Raw genomic sequence first — 23,271 nt, forward strand, 5'->3', positions numbered from 1 at the left:
TATAACAAAACTAGGTCATTTACCTTAAAGGTGCACAACTTAATGTGTCGATCATGCCATGCTTTTTCGCCTACTTTTGGACTTGTTGGTGAAGTCTAGCGAGAAATATTTCTTCCTCGAGCTCTGCCAGTAGCGCGAGCCTCTCTTCTAGGATTCTGAGATCCATCATACTCATGAGCGCCACTATGCATAGACTAGGCATAATTTATTCCATGGACATCACCACTTCAACACCATATACAAGGCTAAAGGGTGTCTCTCCAATCAACTTTTTGAATGTTGTTCAATAGGCCCATAGTACTAGGTGTATGCATAGGCCCCATCACTTCATTGAGCATTCCAAACCTTGGTCACCGCTTTCTCCAGCACCTTATTGAATGCTTCCACCATCCCATTAGCCTGTGGGTGATAAGGCATGCTCTTTTGGTGACATACTTGAAATTCCTTCATCATCGCGCTGATTGTTTCATTTAGAAAGTGCATATCGCGATCACTCATCAAAATCTTTAGACACCAAAATCACATCAATACATACTCAAAGTGAAAATTCGCATTGGTTGTGCCTATGTAGTCCTTCATAGGCTGTGTCTCCACCCATCGAGTCAAATACTAAGTCGTAATGATAATGTATCGTGCTCCTGTCTTCTTTCCATAGGGCTAAATAGTTCCCACAAAATCTATCGCCCATTCCTCAAAGGGTTGTAATGTCATCTGTTGATTCAGTGGAAAGTCATCTCTTCACAATGGTCTACCACTCTTTTGACACACATTGCACATATTGTAGTAAGCTTTTGAATCCTGATGGAGGGTTGGCCACCACAACCTTGCATGTAGAATCTTCTATGTGATCTCTATTCCTGCATAATGCCCTCCCGTGGTGCCCCCATGAGTGTCTATGAGGATACTGCTCTTTTCAAACTCTGGTACATATCATCGCAATACTTCATGAGACCCCATTTTGTACAAACATTTGGCAATGACAAAAAAGTGTCTCGTGTGTACCACTAACTCCTTTTTCTGCTGGATGGTGTAACCCTCCGAGGCGGTTCCCGTTGTTGGGAAGTGTATGATGTCTTCCAAGTGACGATCCATGATGCACATTACAAATAGCTGTGCATCAAGAAATCCATCCTCCAAATTAGTGGGCTCTTCCTCCATTTTAATGTGTGACAGATGGTCTAGTCCCGTGTTCAGTCATCAAGGCTTCAAAATAACCTTAAAATCATACTCCTGAAACAATAAAAACCACCTACAGATTCTCCCCCTAACACAGGCTTATTGACTAGGGATTACAACGCAGAATGGTTGGTATACATCTTAAAATGTTGACCCAACAAATAGTGTATAAAATTCTAGAGCGCGTATACCATGGCTAACCCTTTACGCTTGGTGGTGGAATAGGTCTTCTCATCCTTGGGTAGCCTCTTACTTGCGAATGCTATAGGATGGTCCAATTCTCCTCCGCCAACCTATGTTAGTACTACTTCCAGTGCTATACATGATGCATCTACATCTACATGAAACTCCTTCTTCCAATCCGACAAGAGTAAAATCAATGCGGTGACCATTTTCTCTTTCAATACATCCAAGCTTTTCTTACAGTCCTCATTCCAATAGAATGTGACATCCTTTTTCTACAACTTCTCCATAGGCAATGTGATCTGGGCATAGCCCTTGATAAACTTCCTGTAATACCCTGTATGTCCCAAGGTTGCGTGCAGCTGTCTCACATTCCTCGACGCCTCCAATTTAAGTATCAATGTAATCTTCATGGGATCTATCATTAGTCCTTGTATACAAACCACATGGCCTATCAAAGTCCCGAAGGGAACATAAAATAGGCATTTCCTCAAATTGAGCGCAATTTGGTACCTTCGACAAGTATGTAGCATTAGGAGCAAACTTGTGACATGGCATTTTACCAACCCAAACACAATTCAATCATCAAAGTACACCTCTAGAAACTTATTAATAAATTCCTTGAATGAAACAATGACAATGCGCAAAAAAATCGTAGGTGCATTCTACAATCTAAAAGGCATTACAATGCACTGAAAACATCCCCATTCTATCATGAAGGTCATCTTTCTTTTATCCTGAGGCATGATTTTGATCTGATGGTACCCAGAGAACCCATTAGTGAAGGAGTGTGCTTCCTGGCCACCTACATTATCCAATAATTCATCAGTGAATGGAGTCAGGAAAGGATCATGTACGCAAGCGTCATTCAATTTCCTGAGATCTACGCATATCCTTATTTCATCCTTCTACCTCTTTTCCTCTATCACCATTGGGATTACCCAATCAAATTCTTCGGCGGGCTCAATGATGCCTATAGCAAGCATCCTATCTAGCTCTAAGTGAACCTTCTCCTTATACTTTGGATTGAGATGGTAAGGCCTTTGCTTAACGGCTTCACGTCAGGTTTTAATGTGATCTTGATAACACCCAGGTCTCCTATTATCCCTTTTAGCTCTGTAAGCTTGGAAGGGAACAAATCCTCGTATTCATGGAGCAATTTAACGACCTTATCTACTGTCATGTCATCCCAGTAATCTCCTATCTTTGTGAATTTGGGTTCCTCCTTCGTACCAATATTTAACCATTTCGTTTTTAGTGGCATGGTTATAGTAGGGTTCTCAATTTGCGGTTCCTCGACCTCATAGTGACCCTATATTTCAGGGATATTAATTTTTCGTGGATCCTCATCTTCTTCTTTAGCAATCACGTTATAGCATTCCAGCTCATGGCTCAGCTGAGTAGTCCAATTGGGTTGAATCAGATCCAAAGGATCCTATAGTATCCTAAACATTGTTGCTTTAACTTATTTTAGCGCTTCGTCAATACAGTCAAACCCATCTTTGAAGCTGAATGTCATTATGAATCCTTCGTGCAAAATATCCCATTCACCTATACTATGGTAGAGCTCTATTTCCAAGTACCAGTTCATCGGGATGACATGCAAGGTGTGCAAGAGCAAGTGCACCCATTCAGGTTGGGGCTTCGCTCCAAAAGCCTTAGCCCATTTGGCCAAGTGTGCGCATGGATCATCCTTCCCGTCATACTTATCTATCATTCATACCTTTGGCTTCCCAAAGTGTGTTCTCATCATCCTCCTATACTTGTGCCAATCATCAAAGCTACCCTTGTGCGTAGCCCACCATCTTGCGAGTGTAGCGCACAGTGCCCAATCAAAAGCCTAGAAGTGCTGCTTTTCTGATACTTCCATCTCAAACGCATCTAAAAATACATCTACGTCATTTAGGCCATCGTAAGTTGGCATAGTTCTTACCTCTAACGATACACAATGCAGTGACCGGGTCATCATGTTACAGCTCAGCATGGTTACTTCATGTAGCCGATTCTACCCAAGCACTAATTCTTAATTAGAGTCTGAGGTGTAGGAACTCTCGCGATCCCATGTAATTCATCGATCCACTGTTGGGTTCACCCAATCTTGGTCTCACACTATTATCTTGTATATGCTGTCCAAATCATCATCGCTTTCGTAATTGTGGATTGGTTCAATATAGCACAATCCTTCAACAGGATCTGGGGGTACTATTACGCAGAGTGATTTCTTTTCAAATATTATCTTTCGCTTCTTTAGGTTGATTACCCCGTTCATGTCAGTAGCCCAATCAATTCCAAGGAGTGCAGGGTAGGGGTTTTTGTCATCCACAATTTTTTGTACTGTCCCATGGGGATGATCTTTTGTTGATTTTCCATCCTTAACTAAATTGAAGACCACTGCAACATGGGTCTTCCCATCCGCTCCTAAGTCTACTTCAGTAAAATGTTCGCTTTATGTTTTCCAATCTTCTGTACCATGTGTGGTTCACCCGAAGTGTTTCCATCACATCTATTTATAAGTTCGTGTTACCCCTTCATAGCCTTGTTGTCATGTAATAGCTTCATGAAAGTCTCTGGAAAGGTCATAAGCATAAAAGGGTCCTTTTCCTGATCAATATTATCCTTGCTCTCTATGGTAGAGGCCTCAGTGAAGCTCTTCTTTGCTTCAATGAACGTTTCACGTGCATGCTCCAAATCAAATTCAACCTTTCTTGCCAGAGCTTTGTGAGCCCATGCGCTATCTTCAGGTCATTTCCCCTTATCATCACCCATCACAATTCCACTTCAGAGCACTATATTTACATTCAAATCCTCTTCGCAAGGCTCAGACCTCATCATCTACAGGTTTTGAGCTGGCTGAGGTGGTAGCACCCCTTTTTCATGTATCCTCGCTATCAGCATAGGACAGTCTTATGTGTCATGATCAAACTGAGTACAATATTTGCATGAAGGTCATGTTGGGTTAGTGCATTCATGGGCATAGTGTCTTGGTCCTCCACAATTGCAAGAGATAAGCTATCCCTGATTTCTGCAAGGTCCTCCTCTGCCTTGGTCTCGTTTGCTCCCTTGAAATCTTGTTCACGCCATCCCTGCATTCTGGATAGGGGGCCACATTTTTGCCTGAAACCTATAGGCGGGTGTTCTATCCATCATCAATTCATAACTTCTATAGTTGTGCTCATCATGCCCTACCAACCTGCAAAAGTTACTGAACAGTTGCTGTAGTGTTTGTACAAACTTCTACAACAAATGATAGTTATCTGTTGTATGTTGCCTTGCTACCTAACATATAGTGCACCACAATGCAGGCCTCCTGCTCGATCCTGCTTGGGCTTCCAGCCTTAAATGCATTGGTCCTCCTCCTGCAATATAGTTTGCAAAGATCGGGAAGTGGTCTTTATCATGACCCTAACCTTTACAATTCAGGCACCATATCTCTTTGCGCACCTTCGGTTGAAATATTTTGTCTTGCTTCAATCTTTGCATTTCAAGGAAAATATTTTGCAACTATGCATGGATCTGTCGAACCCCTAGATTTAGATCTTGCATCAGTGTTTTATGCAGTCTCAATGAAATCTCCAAAGCCTCTGCCTAAGTCGTAATCTTGTATTATGACAGTGCAACCCTTAGGTGAGGCAGAAGCGAAGCCACAAACCATTCTCGGTGATGTCCATCTATTAAGTTCATATTAGATTATTGGATTTTACAGTTCTATCTTTGATCTAATTCCCAAGCTGTCTCACCTAGTTTCATTGCGATTTCCTTGAACTCCACAATTGACTATGCCTTGGATTAAGGCCTACTAAACTCTTCATTTAGCATGGTTTGGATGTCTACCACCCCAACATTTGGGTTATCATTAAAGTACTTGATGTACCAGGTTAGCGCATGATCCTGCAAAGCACTGACCAATGTTTCCTTCTTCATGTGATCATCTGTGACACCCTGAGCTTCCCATACAGCTTCCACAACATACCAAATCTGGTCCAGGTCCTCATTTCCCAAGCCTTTAAACAAAGGATACTTCACAGAATTTTCCATGTTGAACTGTGGTGGAGGTGATGGTGGTATGGGTGACGTTGGAGGTGAAGGTAGTGAAGTTGGAGGTGGTGTGGGTGGAGGTGGCAGTCACAGGAATCCTTGTCTTATTAAATGAATTTCACTTCGTGGAGAAGCCTGCACTACTTCCTCTTCATCACCCAATGGAGGTGAAATCAATCCGCTATATTCAAGACCCTTTCTTCCTTGATTTCTATAAGCCTTTCCACTTCGCCTCACCCTGAATTCATCAGTAATATTGGAAAATGGATGGTGGAAGACATGTCTATCCAAGGCACGAAGATGTTCCTACTACAACAGAGACTGAAACACATCAAAACAAGGCTTAAAGAATGGGAAAAAAATGAGTTTGGCAATATTTTCAAAGCCAAAAGAGAAGTTGAACAGAAACTATAGGGAATGAATCAGATCCTTATCATAGATGGATTTATTGAGGAAAGGAAAATGCAAGCTGACTCTCTTCAATAGGAATGGGAAAATAGATGCGAGCAAGATGAGATATTCTGGAGATAGAAATTGAGAGTACAATGGATTAAAGAAGGGGAAAGAAATACAAAGTTCTTTCACAAGTCAACCATGGATCACAGGACACATAACAGGATTTCAAAACTCACAGACACTCAAGGAAAAGAGCTCAACACCGAGAAAGAAATGGAATCGGCTCTGGCACAACATTTCCAAAGCATAGTAGGGGAGCCTCTCTTAGACAGATCACAATTTATCAACAACTTCACACAGTACATTCCAAAACTTGTAACCAGGGAAGACAATTACAATCTTAATATGCCAGTGATTGAAGAGGAGGTCAATGAAGTCATCAAAGAGATGCAAAATGGGAAATCTCCAGGCCCGAATGGGTTTGTTGTAGACTTCTTCAAAGCAAGTTGGGAAATATTCAAACAAGATATCCTTGATGTTGTGGAGGACGCGAGAAGATCCAAAACAGTTTTGAGGGCACTCAATGCATCTTTCATAGCTTTGATTCCAAAGTAGGAAAAATCTATGACACCAGATAGATTCATACCCATAGCTTTATGCAATGTGGTGTACAAAATCATTTCTAAAGTAATTGAAAATAGACTAAAGCCCCTTCTCCCAACTCTTGTTTCTGAGGAGCAAACTGGATATATGGAAGGAAGGAAAATTCTAAATAACATCATTCAAGCTCATGAGGTGGTACATTCCCTTAAGAGCAATAAGAAAGTAGGTATGATCATACAACTTGACCTAGCAAAAGCTTATGACAAGCTAAGTTGGTCGTACATTAGGGAAGTACTAAAAGCGTATGGCTTTGACCACAATTGGATAATATGGGTAATGGCCCTTGTTACCACAACTAGACTTTCAATCCTACTTAATGGCTCTCCATCCAGAACCTTTAAGCATTTGAGAGACCTCAGACAATGGGATCCACTCTCCCCCTTCCTCTTTATACTCATGATGGAAGGATTAGGCAAAGCGATCAAATCAGCAAATTTAGAAGGAAGAATCCAGGGTCTCAAACTCACCCTAAATGGGGATAGCTTGACTCAACAACAATTTGTGGATGACACCATGCTATAGGGTACATCCACAGTCAAGGAAGAGAAAGCTTTCAAAAAAATGTTGAATGATTTTGTTGTGGCCGCTGGTATAGAGGTAAGCCTCACAAAATCAAAAATTTTATTTTTTAATACTAACATTGCTATTCAGAGAAACCTCTCCAAAATTCTCGGCTTTCAAAGAGATCAACTTACCTCCAAATATCTATGAATACCTGTCACTAACAAACCTCTAAGCAAGGAAGTTTGGGAGCCAGTGACTAATAAACTGCAGGACAAAATCAGGAAATGGACAAGCAGATCTTTGAATTTAGTAGGACGACTAGTGCTTACAAAGGCTATCCTGCAAACTATTCCCATCTACATGTTTTCAACTCTTCCTGCTCCTAAAGGAGTTTTACAACACATCAGGAACATCCAAAGAGATTTTCTTTGGGGCAAAGGGGAAGAGAAAAAGAAATGGGCTTTGGTAGCTTGGGAAAAGCTTTGTAAACCCAAGACCCATGGAGGTTTGGGACTTCATGACCTAGAAACCCTAAGCAAAGTTTTGGGGAAAAAATTTGGTGGATATGGCTAAAGGAAATGAGAACCCCTTGGGCCAAGCTCTGGAAACAGAAGTATGCAAATAACTAGCAAGAAATGGATCATATTCGAATGATTGGGCTCATCAAGGGCTCCCACATTTGGAATAGTGCTTGGCAGAATAGAGCCATAGTTCAAAAGCATAATTTCTGGGAGATCAAAGATGGAAACACAGCTTGGTTTTGGGAGGATAACTGGCAGTACGAACCTAACCTATGCATAGAAGAACTAGCCGCTCTCAAGAATGACACTAACAATAAAGGATTACTCAGGGTAAGTGACTTCTGGGATCAGACAAGGAACAAGGGAAAATGGAGAACATGTAAGGACCTAGTATATAGTGAAGAGACCCCTTTGAAGGCCCAGGCAGAAGCTCTTGCAGTGAACTTGGAATAGAGAAAGATTTTGACTTCAACATCGTTTGACCAACTAAGATGGGGAAGAAACAACGAAGGAAACTTCAACCTCAAAGAAGCCAAAAGAATTGCCATTGGGCTTGACTTTCCAAACCCTGATAAGATATGGAATGACCTATGGTAGAACCCGCACTGGATGAAAATCAAACTATTCATGTGGTTGGTACAACATAAGAAAATTCTGACTTGGGAAAACCTTAGGAAAATAGGTTTAGCTGGTCCATCTAGATGCCAGTTATGTGGTCTACAAGAAGAAACGATGGATCACCTACTCAACCTCTGCCCATTCACCTCTACCTTGTGTAATTGGGTAGCTTCAATCTTGAGGCTAACTGCCATGAACGAATTCAACATCACTGGCACTCTGAAGAACTAGAGGAAAGACTTCTCATAAAATGAAATAATCAACAAAGCGTAGACTCTGGTTCTAGGTTTTCCGATCTGGGATGTCTGGAAAGAATGCAACAATAGGATTTTCAAGAACAAAATTGTCTCAACCAAAAGCATGATGGCATAGATTATAAGACAACTCAAAGAAACTGTGAGCACCCTTTTAAGGAAACCCCCCGAGAACCCTCCTCTAAACTAGGATTCACATATACTCTTTCATTTGGGTCTCCAGTTGCCTGTCCCCCAGGGCATAAGAAATATCATAAGACAAACAATAGTGGGGAAGGACTTCTGGAAACCACCACCTAATGGATTTTTGAAATTTATTATAGATGGAGCCTCTAAGGGAAACCCTAGGGTGGTTGGTTATGGCGGAGTCATAAGAGATGAATAGGGATACATAAAAGTCATCTTTCATAGTCATTTGGGGAAGGCAATTAATAATATGGCAGAACTCATGGCCTTAGAGCAATGCCTAGAAATCTTGATTAACTCCAATTTACACAATGCCGTCATAGAAGCAGATTATGAATTGATAATTAATTCCATTAAGAAGATAGACAATGACACAACACCAAAAAAAGTATCAAATGACTAGCGGTTATTACATGTCTATCAATCTATACAATCCCACCTAAGAACCTTGAGAACATGCAGATATTTTCATGTGTGCAGAACATCCAACTGGTTAGCGAATCATCTAGGGAATGAAGGAGTGCTCTGTATAAGCAATAATAGAATATATGCTTGGGAGTCGACACCCTCACGGAATTTGCGCAAGGACTGTCACAGACAGGCAATCGAAGACAGGGAGAATTTTCAATTTATGAAAGATAAGTAGTAAATATACCAATGGAAATAGTAGAGAGTGAACCATCCACAGGGAAGAAGCAAGCGGTAAACAACAGGCAGGTTGATAGGTAGATGACCAACTATTGCAGTGAACTCCAGAATCTTACAGATGTCAGGTGGATAATTACACATAGGATAAACCTTCAAATGGACTTGAAAAACATTAGAGCGATAGTTTATGCTACTCATCGGGTCCGAATGGAAAAATAAAGAGTGGGCATGTTGTTGGCCTGAAATTAGCTCTAGATTGTCAAATCTCCAAGGGCTGGATCACACGGTATTCGGGTCATAAAGAAAATCAAAGGTTAATCCTCAAACAGACCTAAAAAATTATAGAACAATGGTTTTGGTTTCTCATCGGGTCCATAAGAAAAATTAAGGAGTGGGCAAGTTGATGACCCAAAATCAGATTATGATCGTCAGATCTTTGAGGGTTGGATCGCTTGGTTTTCAGGTTGCTAAGTCAACCACAGGTTAAGGCTTGTTTTTTAGTCACATACTGTTGCATTGTGGGTCGTAGGATCTATGGGCCCTCATCATTAAGGGCTTTCAGGTTCTATGATGGTCGAGACTTAAGTCTTTTAGTGAACCCGAAAGAACTTCAGAACCTTTTAAATTTCTCTTTCAGGTTAGGAAGGCAGGTATACTACCTCATTGGTAGTTTGAGAGTCAGTCATTTTGTATTTTTTTTTAGTTAGGTCCAGGGTTACGTCAACCCAACTGTATGTTGAGTGCTCATAGAGCTGGTGATGCTATTATTGACCCTGTTAATAGGAAAAAAAATGTACATTATGTATTTTTTCATGATTAATGGGAAGCTCCACTCTTATTGGATTAAAAAAAAGAATAAAGGTACAGGTACTACTCAAATCAATAAACACTATTACCTTTTTCTTCTTGATATATCATTATTTATTGAGAGTTTGAGGAGTGGTAATTCTTGCCAATGCATTACAAGATATGGTTCGATTCATTTCTTATTTCTTGAGGGTTGGTCGTCCTGGTGTATATCCTCCCCTTTTGATGTTTCTTTTTCCTCTTCCTCCTCCTCTTCGAATCTATGTAGAATAATTTCTTCTCACAACACCTATGACCATTAGTTTATTTGTTATCAAAATTGTAACAAAGCCCTTTTCCTTTTTCTCCTCGACTTCAGTTGCAGATGCAATATGTACCTTTTGTGAGGGTTGCAAATCACGTAGATCAAATTATTGCTCCATCTGTAGTATCCATGTTATAGGATCCTTGTTATGAAACGTCCTCATATCTATATTTGGAATGTGGTTGTTCTTAAAACCCACATTGGAGTCTCTAAAATCATAATTCGTGTTCCTCTCTTCCCGATCATGATTTTTATGGATTACCTTGTCACCACCGATAAGCCACTCTTGTAACAACTTTGTCAATCCTTCCATGTATGCATTCAAACCATCCATATTAGCTTACATGGAATACTTCAAACCTTCCATATCTGGTTTTAAATCACAAATGTCATCTTTGCTTACTTTTTGTGAGAGTGAAATTTGTTGCACTTGGTCCTCTAATTTTGATATATCATGTTGCAATTCTTCTTCTTCATGCATCATAGTAGAGATTTTTGAGGGCTTAATGGGTGTATAATTTATTTTTTTTTGAGGCATTATAGAACCAAATACTTATATCTATGCTTCAATATTCCATTTGAATCAATTCAAATTAATTTTTCAAACGAAAGTTATAATTTTTTTTTTTAAATACACATCTTTTTCTTTATTTTTTGGAACTTGATATTCAAATTGGTGTACCTATGTAATTTCAGATTTCCAAGGTCTAAAATTTAGTCCTGTGCTAGCCCTACGCATATTATTTCCAACGATACAAGTCATACCAATATTTTATTCTTCAATATATATTTATTTCGTATCTCCCACGATGGTGTTATTATGGACTGGTTCAGTAGAGTCAAGTTGTATGGGATCTCATGTTTCATTGTTTCAACGTTCGCCCTAAAATTATTACAAAAGAAACTAAAGTCCTTGCAGTTTTGGAAATGTTTTACATAATTTAGATCTGATTCCTCAAACAAAAGTTATGACAATTTTATGTAGGTCACTTGTTTGAGACTGAATTCGGGAGCATGAAATAACCCTAACTTATTCGAACCATATCTAAAAAAATATAGTGAACCAAGATTTGAAATTGTGGCATGAAGTTCACCAATATTTTAACTCCAAGTGGTTGTAATTTAAGCTTCTAAATATTCGTATAAAATATTTAATAGTCAAAATTCCGCAATGACCTGTTTGAAACAATGGAACCTTAGAATCCAAAGCTCTAATACCAAATGTTATGCAACTAGTGCACAAATAGATAGATAAGTGACTTAAAAATTATCCTCTTCGAGGGGGGACCTCCTTTAGATTACATAAATGAAAAATTCTTGGATGATACAAATGAAAAAGACTCTTTTGTATATATAGGAGTCTAAGGGGTCACAATATAATCAGAGCCTACATAGCAATAATAATGTAGGGGCACAGATTTAATAATAGTGGGATTCTATGGGGCACAACAATTACAATATGGGACTAAATGGGTAGAACAATAAAAATAATGGGGATACACCAGTATTATAGGGACCTATAATACATTCACTAGAGTCTTTTACACACATTTTACATGAAGAATAATCATATATAGAATTTTGATTATGAAATTGAAAGTTACAATGAATTAAAAATATTGATTTATCGCCACCCCTCTCAGTATTTTTCCTAATAATTGCTATCAAATTGGTCCCATAGAAGTAGATTTATCTCTTAAAGGGATATCTATCAAAATGTTCAATCAAGAGGGAGTATTTTCTTACAAACCACCTTTGTTTAATGTAACTAACTTTGTGATTTGGAAGGTCAGGCTGAGAGCGTATCTATAGTAATTTGGAGTTGATGTATCGGCACCTGTTAAAGGTGGATATCAATACCCATCCTCCATTCCCACAACTGATGTAGGAAAGAAGTAGTATGAGCATAATGAAAAGGAAATAAATGCTATGCTGGGAGGATTAGTTGAATTCTTGTTTTTGAAAGTCATGCATCTAAGCACCGAAAAGGAAATAAGGGATAACCTTGTCCAAAGCTCTGAAGGTGATGCTAAGGTAAAAAGTGATATGCTTCAAATATATAGAATTCAGTATGGGTCTCTTGAAATGCATGATGATGAAACCATTACAAGTTTTTTACTTGGAATAGATGGGATTGTCAACAAAATGAAAGGTCTTGGTGATGAAATAAATGATTGTTGAGTCAAATTATAATTAAATCATCAAACCAGGGAATGTAAGCTTGTGAGATGCTATGCAAAATATATGCAGGCTTAACACTATGAGTGTTGATTAATCTAACTAATCAATCATACGAAACTAATTCCTATTTCCTGCATCAATCATCTAGCAGTAAAGGCTATGGAGTGGATTGAAACATTCCTCTAAAACTCTTAGTATTGCTGATGTTTATTAGGAAATGATACAAAAACCAAACTTACAACAAACTCAGAAATTCACTAAACATTATAAATCAAATATTAATTAAAAGAAATGCACACATTAACATGAAACTCATTCATTCAATCATTTGTTGCTACTATATCCGAAAGAATACATTAGCTATAAGAACATATTATTACTACATAATAGAAAAAAAATGCATACACACTAAACTACAAGAGTTGTGAGCAAAGGGGACCCTCCATTACTCACAACCCCTTCAAATTAGAAGAGCTTGCTCAATGAAATAGATAGAATATCATTCTGGTGATTCCTCACCTTCCATAAGCACTTGGTCTTAATCTCCACCATCCATTTCTTTTACTTTATGTTGCACGTATTAATATTGGCCTCCCATTGCCTTAAACCTCTTTCATTGATCTTATAGATCCAACGACTCATGTGCATCATCACCTCATTTCTTTAGTTTTACCATGTGGGTTCTGGTTTCTTGCAGGGTTCTGGTCTTTAGTTGTTCTGCCACACAATTCCCTCTTGATTTAACTCCACATGCTCTTAACATAGTCACTCTTGAACTTCAACTGTGATCCTTTGAATGGATTCAAGCAATCCAATACAATCCTTCATATCACTTCTTCTTTGTTTTCTGCTCGAACTCCACTTGCAACCTCTGTTACACAGAATTTACTTTAGTTCACACACAGATTATAACTAAATTACTCCATACACACACATAAACTTAGGATCGAGTTTTTTGTATTAGTAAATAGGTATTTACATAGGAACTCTCTCCTTGGCCTAATCTTCTGTATCAATGGCCAATATTTTCCTAATTGCCCGTAGGCTTACAGTCAAACCTTTAACTCACAACCTCTAACTAGCTAACCAGCTACCTATCTAACTTTTCTAACTTTTTCTCTTCCTTTTTGGCTTACATGTATACACAATTATTCTATAACCAATTCTAGTTCAGATCCTTAATAATTTCAACTAAAACCTAAGAATCCTCTCAATACTATAAATCATGAACTAATTCCTAATTCAATATCTACAACTAATTCTCAAATCTTTCAACTATCCTAAATCTCTCATGTTCTCCAACATTCAAGAAAATTTACAAATATGCCTCACAATACTTAATTAATTCCTATTCTCATTAAAATCGCTCAAGAGCCTAAGTAATTTCATTAATTTAACACTTAGGAAACCAACTTCCTTAAAACACAAGACCCCCTATGTCTACTAAAATACAATGATTTTTCTTGAGCTGAATGCTCCTGCATCAAGCTCATTACAACTAATCTGCGAAAACCTTCAATTTGAAACTCCTAATCTAGATCAAATAAATCACTCGAAAGAAAACTTATTCTTCATAATCATGAAACTCATAATCGAAATTCATAATTAAATGAAAATTAGATCAAACTTATACTAAATTGATGTCTCTACTACACAATTAAATTCACACACAGATTTACTCTACAGAGAAATGCTTAAGCTATGAAAAAAAAGAAGGCTTTTAATCAAAAGAGATCTATTTGTTGAACTAAATCCCAAGATAAGAAAGCTTTCTTTTTTTTACAATGATTTCAAAAGAACTTCACAACATTCACACTCATTTTACTCACCGACAACATCAAATATACAATCCAAAATCTAAGTTTTTTTCTAACTCAAATGACATCAATCAAACCTTTGGGAAATATTTTACTTAGCCTTTCTCTCAAACAAATTAACTCCATAACCAATTAAATTTAAGTGCATTCAGTTTTTCATCCTAAAACATTTCCGCAGTAATGTAACATTGTGGACTTCGAATAAAATGGACAAAGTATTATTATTTTTCGTTCTTCGACATATGGCAATTACTCCTCAGTCATTCCAACATAAACTTATTTTCTGATAGCCTGTATTTCTGAAGGAAATCATTGATATTTCAAGTGTTATGATCTTAGAATTTTTTTTATCAATCTTGAATATTTGAAGAGTGAGCTCTGGGCCATTTAATCTTTAGATTTACAAAAGAGAGTTCTAAGTACAAAATACAAATCCACAATCTGAATAAAAATCCACTCTTTGAATACAAATACTATGATCTAAATAAGTTAAATAACTTGTTTCCAGGTGATGGTGGGTCCTTGCAACTCCTGGAGAAAGTTTAAGTTAATCCAATTATTTTTAAAGAATTAATGAAACCACAACAGTTATAGGAAACTCATTTCCAAATAATTTTTTTATTAAAGTTCAAAACATAAATGCATATGCATACATCCTTGATGGTCTTTCTGAGGTAGAGCCAAAACTTATTACAATAGTCTTTTCACTCAGCTCTCCCATGCAGAAAACCATGAAAATTCGTACCTTGAAACCTCTACTATTGTCGTCTCTACGTACATGCTAAGAGCATCGGGTTTTATACAGGTCAAATCTTTTAACGAAATCAACAAATAAGCAAGGAATGGATCAAGGCTACGTATAGTAGAAAACGTTGGAGTTAAGCCAAAAAAAAATCTTATGGAACACGAAAACAACTGGCCAAATTGTGGTTGACCCATGTGGCTAACCCAAAACTCTTTAGACCCATTCAGACTAAACCTAAGTCGTTCAACACTTATGAACTTATGGAGGCGCTAATTTTGTACTTAAAATTGGTTTGAACATAACTTCTTGTCAATGATGAATTTTGACAAAGGGTTATTTGGTTACATGAACGAGGGTACACTGAACAAAGCTCACTTTTTGTAATCTCAATATTCTCCTCCATTTGATCACAAATTTGATATTTAAACATGAACAAGAATTTTGCATTCCGTACTTAACCTCCAACAACTAGTTTAATTGACCTGGCAAGAATTTCGGCAATGGAACCCTGTGACAAATGAACTTAGAAAAACCATCATTAGCAAATCATGGAAAAATCATCTATATTCATTGAAAATTCAAGAAAACTAATGATAATTAACCACAAAGTGTAAGACTTGAATTGGTGGCAAGTTGTGGAATTATGGTACAAAATGAGTTAAAAATGTTAGAATTTAGGTTATGAAATAGTGGTACTATGCGATGGAAAAATTGCCATATTCAAGGCCTAACACATTCATTCTTATATACATGGTTAAAAGCATATTAAAATAATATAAGATGCATAAATTTTAATTCTTTTTCGAGAATGTAAGAGTGTCAATACTAATCTATTTGTGAAGCAAGATCTCTAGACCAGCAAAGGAACTAAAATGATGTTTAAGCATTTGTTGGGAAGAAAAGGATATACCCCTATAAGTGTCCTCTAAATCCCTTGTCCTAGTTTGTGAATAGTCACCAAGGATAGATTTGAATCCAAAGAAGAAATAAAAGAACAAGAGATCAGATGGAATACAACTGATGAGAAGCACCCTTTTGAGCCAGAAATTGAAGAATTTTTAGCATCTTTGTCTCCAGATCCTTGGTACCCTTTAGAGAATCAAGGGCACATTCTAGAAGAAATTCAGGATATGATAACTAATGAAGAGTAGTAGGAAATAGAGGACTACATTGAAGATTGGTTCCAAGCAGTTACTAGGCCGCAACATTCCTCCATTCTTCAACAAATCTTGTCACCAAAAGTACAACTAGTCTATCATATCCTAGAGGACATAGAGATATATTTTTCAGAATTGCATATGAGCACAACAGAGATCCTGATTCATATATGTTTACATTTGCAAATATGCATATACTTGAATAAAAGTTTTAATTTTTTATAGGTAGAGTAGGGTAGAATAAAGGAATAAAGCCATGATTTTGTTTTTGTTTTGTGATGTCATTATGGTGTAGTAAGAGCCACTTCATTCAATAACTATTGGCTGGAATATTTATGAGGAATATGGACGTTCATGAAAGAGGAAGAGCTAAAATTTTGAGGTCTGATTTTTTTCCCCTGTTTTCTAAGTTTCAAATTTTAAAACGCAAAAATAATTGTTAAATTCCAAAGTATGCTATATTCTTGCACATTGTTGTGACCTGGAATGTTAAAAAGTAGGAATGGAATAAATGGCTTTGAATTTTTTTTGGAATGGTTTAAGTTGTTGACGATGTCAAAAATGGCTAAATAAATTTTCATCTTCAATCTTCAATTTGATTTATCTCCATTTTATAACAAAAATTTCATTCAATTTTATTGGTATCACTTAAATAAAAATATGTAGTTTTATTTAACAAAAAAAAAAAAAAAGTAAAAAGGAAAACAAAAAACAAAATGTATAAGTCAAACTAAATATATCTCACAAAATAGGAACTGGGTTCTCGTAATATTTTTACATAAAGCGGATAATATTCTAATGAACAATCCTTGTAAATTTCAGCCTGATCCCCTTCATGGTTTTCGAGAAAATGAGTTCATCCCCTTTAAAAAATTCACTTATATCACGAGATCCGTGCATGGGATCAATATGATTTTTGGTGTGCAGAGGCACTGGGACTATAGGAACCTTCCTACAAAATTCTAGCTCAATATGATATGTAGTTTGTGAGAAAATCATTTCTGAATTTTGCAGAAAATTGTCAAAACACATCATCACCTACAACCATTTCGACTATTTCTCGACTTATTTCCAATTGGAGAGTGTAATTTTTGGTATGCAAAAATATAAGAATAGTAGGAACATTTTTAAAAAATTTGAGAAAAATGAAATGGATGGTTTGTGAGAAATGGGCCAATGAAGTTTGTTGTAAAATGTTTGTTGTAGCGTGCAACAAAAACAATAATAAAAACATTTTGAATGCAATTCACATCACAATAATGAGTTGTGGCATAATTCTTAAGATAGAATTTTTTGTCCAAAAGTTGTGTGGTCAAAACCCATCAACTCCATTCTTTCAACCACCTTTTACTCACATAATCTCTCAAAATATACTTAAAAAAAAAATCATTTCCGCTTCATTTCATAGTAAACTTGGGTGGTTTAATGATAAGTCCTTTGATTTGTTTGGAAGAGGTCTCATGTTCAAATATTCACCCCATATATTTTGGAATTTAACTATATTTTGGTCAAATTCGAGATGCCAGATGGCATCTCGTGATTCATCCACATGGTATCCTATGATTTTTCCATGGAATGCCTAGTCACCATTCATTCAACTTGTCTCGTCATCACTGACTGCCATATCATCATTCATTGCCATGTTAGCATTCACATCATCATCTGAATATTCCATGTGCAATCGATTTATATTGCCACGTGGCATTTTCAAACGCTACCACGTGGCACCCCTCACTACATTTTTTGCAAAAGTTCAAACAACCAACACTTTCTCATACAATGTCTGTTTATGATGATTCAAGCATTGTTACAAAGGTCTTGCCGATATTTACACCATGGAATAATTTTCATTTGCATTTCAGACAGTAAAGAAAATGGTCATTTTATTTTGTATTTTGTATCAAATGGGCCTCAAAACTTCCTAAAAATAGAATCAAAATTATTAGATCATGTTTTTCATGAATTTACTCTAATCTATTTCTTTTAAAAGCACTCAAAATAGGCACCTACAAAGAAAGATAGTTTGAAATGCACCACTTCTGACAAGTAAAAATCCATTTCACTTTTCCTTGAATCTATTTCATTAAACATTATTTGTGAATGTTTGCATATCTTACATTTTATTGCGAATTAGTGCTAAGTTTTTTTTTTGAGGATTGAGGAGGATAACGAGACTCCGTTCTGCATGGGTGGTTTTTGAAGACCACATTTTTCGAGGAAAAGCATGTTCCATAAGAAATATTGAAGATGATAACTTGATCAGATCTAGTGTGTCAATTAATATCAAAGAAACCTTTCAAAATGCCACTAATGTGATTATGAACTTATTCATTTTCCTCTTTCAAAGCTTACAGTCCATCCTTGAATTTCCATCTCCCTACTGTTAAATTTCAAAACTAATTTTCCCTTTACAATACTCATACTTTCCTACCTCATTTTCACTCTCCCTTATCCAACAAATAATGTCATTCAACACTCTTACAATGTTAAGTCACCCCATTTTCCTATTCCTTTTTGTCGAATAAACCTTGCTTCATAATGCAAATTTTTCATCTATGGTCCTTAAAATTATTATTTTATACTCGTGATGGATGATGGAGGATGCATTAAGGCCTCCCTTCAAATGTATCTTGACCCATCAAATCTGACACATCATCTGGGATCAAGACTAGAGATCTTTCTAGTACCTTGACGCTTGTGTGCCTTAATGGAAAGTTCTCTCACCAACAAACAATGAGATAACATCAATGTCCCCTATTTTTTGGATATTCTAGGTTACTCGACTACGACACATACATTCCGACCTAGTAAGATGTACTTAGGCATCTTGACTCTCATTGACATCAATTTTGAGTAGTCTCGTGCTGGTTAATGACATTCATTAATGGTCGATAATCCAACAATTTATTTCTATGTTTGAGAAAGACACATTTATTCACATAGATATGAATTATGCCACTAAGTGGGAATGAATGAAGAATATATGATTTTAGCATCTTGCAACAATTTTCTAATAAATTATGACTCAACTCCAGACTTTAGTAGCACTATCATTTTCTTACCAATAAGGATTCCAATTTCAAATCAGAGTCATCCTCTATTTATACAACTAATAGAAAGTAAAAGCATATCAGATTCTTTTTTCACTTCACATACCATGATCTAGTAGAAACAACCACACTCTTTCATGTACATAGCTTGTCCACTTTTCAGGTAGGTGAAGGTGTGTTTTCTTCTAATCTTTAATCATGTAATTCCCTAAATTCTAAAATTGTGATTTTTCAAAATCCCTCACTACATTTATATTCCCTTTCTCATTTGCTAAAAACTGAGAAAGGTGAAAAACCCATTACCTTTTTTTTTCTATATTAGATATTCCTCATACATCGCTGACCAACATATATTTCCCAGCCAACTATTATTTAATTTTGATTCCAAAATTTTATATATCGACAAAAGATAAGAAAAATATTGTTACATAAGAACCAATACTCATAAATTTTTGGTTGTCACACAAGAATCAACCATAAAAAATGTGTTGCAATCAAATGTATTTCGTAGTACACTTTCGAAAGAGAATAAAGTCATCAAATAATCTAATTATGTGAAGTTAAAAGAGAAGCAATGTAAAGCCAAAGTTCATATAGAAAAGAAAATTTTGAATAAGATCAAGTTATGATTAAAGGAATAAATTCAAAGTTGCATGAGGAAATGCAACATCTTCTATTGGGGGGAAATGTTGGGCCTCCAAAATGTCATCCTCTTTCACCCTCATTTCTACCATTTTACCATATTCCATAGCTTTTTACCATATTCTAAGGCTCCATAACCCTACATTAATACCATTTTCATGATCATATAGGTTTATCATTATTATTTTCCAAGTCATTAGTTTTAAGTATTTTAAGAGAATTTATGATTAAATATTATTAAAGGAACATGTTTTTGTATATATCTAAAAGTGGAATGAATTTTACAATGTTGTAGCCCTATTTCAAGATTCTAGAAGAGTCTTATTTGGAAACTCAACCACAAATTTGAATTTGAATTTCAACTCATGAAGATATGTGCAATATTTGTAGAAGATTTGGATCATTCACTAGGCACATTTAAAGGAGAAGAATCATGGATGTTTTTAGATGTGTCTCCTAAAGATGTGTGAGACGATTTGCATCTCATATTTTTAGGTAATTGGTTGTAACCACAAGAGATAGTTGTGGATCTACATTTAGTGGTTCGTTAGATTAATTTTTTGTATAAATACGAGTGCATCCTTCAGTCAAAGATGTTTCATCAAAGATATGGGATATTGTGGAATAGATAATAATGGAGAAGAATTTATTTATGTAATTTGTAAAGTGAATATAGAGAGGAAGAGAGTTTAATTATTGTAATATATTTCAAACTTTCTGCAACTTCATTTTATGGAATACATGTTTCTGCCTTGATCTCCAAGATTTGATAATGGTTTAGTGTGTTTGTTGAGGAATGGAGGGCCCCCATCAACTACAACTTGCACACCTCTTTCCCTTGTTGTAAATATTTATGTTATTTCATTTATGGAAATTTATTTTAGTTTATTTTATGTTATTTTGATTATATATTTTTATGTTTATTTCATTAATGTTGTTTTTCTAAGATTGATTTAATTTCCTTATGATTGGATTGGATTGGCACACTAGCAATCTCACACTAGTTATCTCACATTAGTAATCTCATTGACTCCTAGATTAAATTATTTTTCATTTCATAGCTTAGATTAGAATTGTTGATTTTTGTAGAGCTAGTCTTTGAGAGAGAATGTTAATGAGAAAGAGCATTCTTGAGAGCGAATGTGTGCACTTTCTTTTCATTTGCTTTCATTATTTTATTTCTAATTAGTTTTAAGTTTCTTACATTAGATTAATTTGTTTTGAGAAATAATCACCTAGCACACATAGTAAATGTATACCTCATCAATTCACAAAACTTGGTTTGAGAATTTAATGACAGGGATTTAACCCACAATTAAATCACCCAACAATTAACATAAATCCATTATTCATCTCCATTAAATGTTATAAAAATTCATATAAATTTATTAGTGAAATGCATCTATATTACCAAATTAAAAAACAAAAAAGTCTTTTTAATAGAATATAATAAAAAATAACATTGTTTAATGAACTAAAATTACATCAATGTTGCACTGTAATAAAACCATCCTAGATTCATCTTAAACCTCAATCTATCAAGCATCGAGAGGGATAAAATTTCTCAAGTAGCAAAACTCTCTTTTTTCAATGTAAAAGTTGATGAAATGTTTGTACCTCAAACGATTTGATCCCTCTTGATGCTTGATAGATATGGGATTAAGATGTATCTACATCGGTTTTAGTTATCTGTGACCGTGTAAAATTTGTTGAACATCTAATTATTCTGATCATTTTAAATATGCTAAATATCTCTAAGATGAATTTGGTCATATTAATTTTAACTTTTCTTAGTTATGTTAGTTTTTTGATATGATAGAGACTGTTAATAACTTGGATGATGGATTAACAATATTGAAGCTAAATTTACAATATAATAGCGTTGAATCGTACAAAATGTGAATAATAATAATGTAATCAATTATGAATAGTTTTCATTGTAATCAATATCAAACTATTTTCTTCTACTATTCCTATTGTTACACCTATTAGTTTTACCATTTTTTCATACAAATAACTTGTTATTTTTTCCATCTTTTCATATGGATTATGTAAAAGGGTCGATCAAAATTGTATACCATTCAAACTTTAACCCTATCTATTGTTTTGAATTTCTTACCTTGCCTCTCTTGCTCTAAAATATTAATAGTAACTTTCTGCAAAGTCAGTCATTTTGATGTATGGAGTGTTAAACCCAAATTAAGCTTAAGTGGTAGTTTTTATCTATTACCTCATTTGAATGCAAAGGGACTAAAAATATTGAATAATGTGAAATGGGAATAATAATCATGTAGTAAATTACAAATTGTGTACAATTTCAAGAAGCAACAATTTTGAAGTAAGTGAACATTTTAATGGTAGAAGTGTCCTTAGACACATAATTTTATTAATCAGAAAAACAATTACATAATTGATTTGCAAGAGTTTACACCCGAACAACCAAACACTCTTGCAATGAGCTATTTATAAGCTCCATGTCCTAACTACCTCTAATTATGGATCACTTATTAAATAACAAGTGTCCATTTACATTAAATGCTATTCAAACCAACTAGCTAACTAATCTCCTAAAATAGAGCCCAAGATACGACACATTTGGAGAGTCATGTCTTGTTACAACAATATACTAATTCTAATTGTCTCCATTAAATAATTAATCATTCTAGAATAATAATTATTAATTTAATTTCTTAAATTAATAATTATTTTATTTCAATTTTATAACCTATGATAATAAATTATTTTTGGATCGTCTAACATTCCCCCCTATGATCCAAAGATACATTACAACAGATACCAAGTTCATCCCTGAACTTAGTAAATTTTATTCTCCCAAGCAGTTTCGTGAAAATGTCGGAGATCTGATCTTCGGAAGGACAATAAACTGGCTTGAGGACATCTTTGGCAATGAGAGATCTGATATGATGATACTTGGTGTCCACATGCTTTGTCTTTGAATGAAAAACTGGGTTCTTGTCAAGTTTGATGGCTGACTGGCTGTCAATGAATAATGATGTAGCTTCTGCCTGAGAAATACCCAAGTCCTGCAAAATTCTGCATAACCAAACAATTTCACATGCTGCTTCCCATGCTGAAATGTACTCTGCTTCTGCTGAAGAAGTGGCCACTGTAGCTTGTTTCTTACAACTCCAAGATACTGCTGCTGACCCCATATTCGTTAAATAACCTGATGTTGATGCTGGATCATCAATACTCCCAGCAAAGTCGGCATCAGAATATCCACCAAGTACAAAATTTTTAGTCTTTGTGTAAAGAAGACCAAAATCTTTTGTTCCTTGGATATATCGAAGAATTCTTTTGGTTGCATTCCAGTGGCTGTCTCATGGTTCCTGCATAAAACGTGAAAGAATACTAACTGCATAA

This window comes from Pinus tabuliformis, chromosome 4_1, assembly GCF_031772625.1.
Source record: "Pinus tabuliformis cultivar Carrire ecotype Pingquan chromosome 4_1, CPIR1, whole genome shotgun sequence".
Taxonomy (NCBI): domain Eukaryota; kingdom Viridiplantae; phylum Streptophyta; class Pinopsida; order Pinales; family Pinaceae; genus Pinus; species Pinus tabuliformis.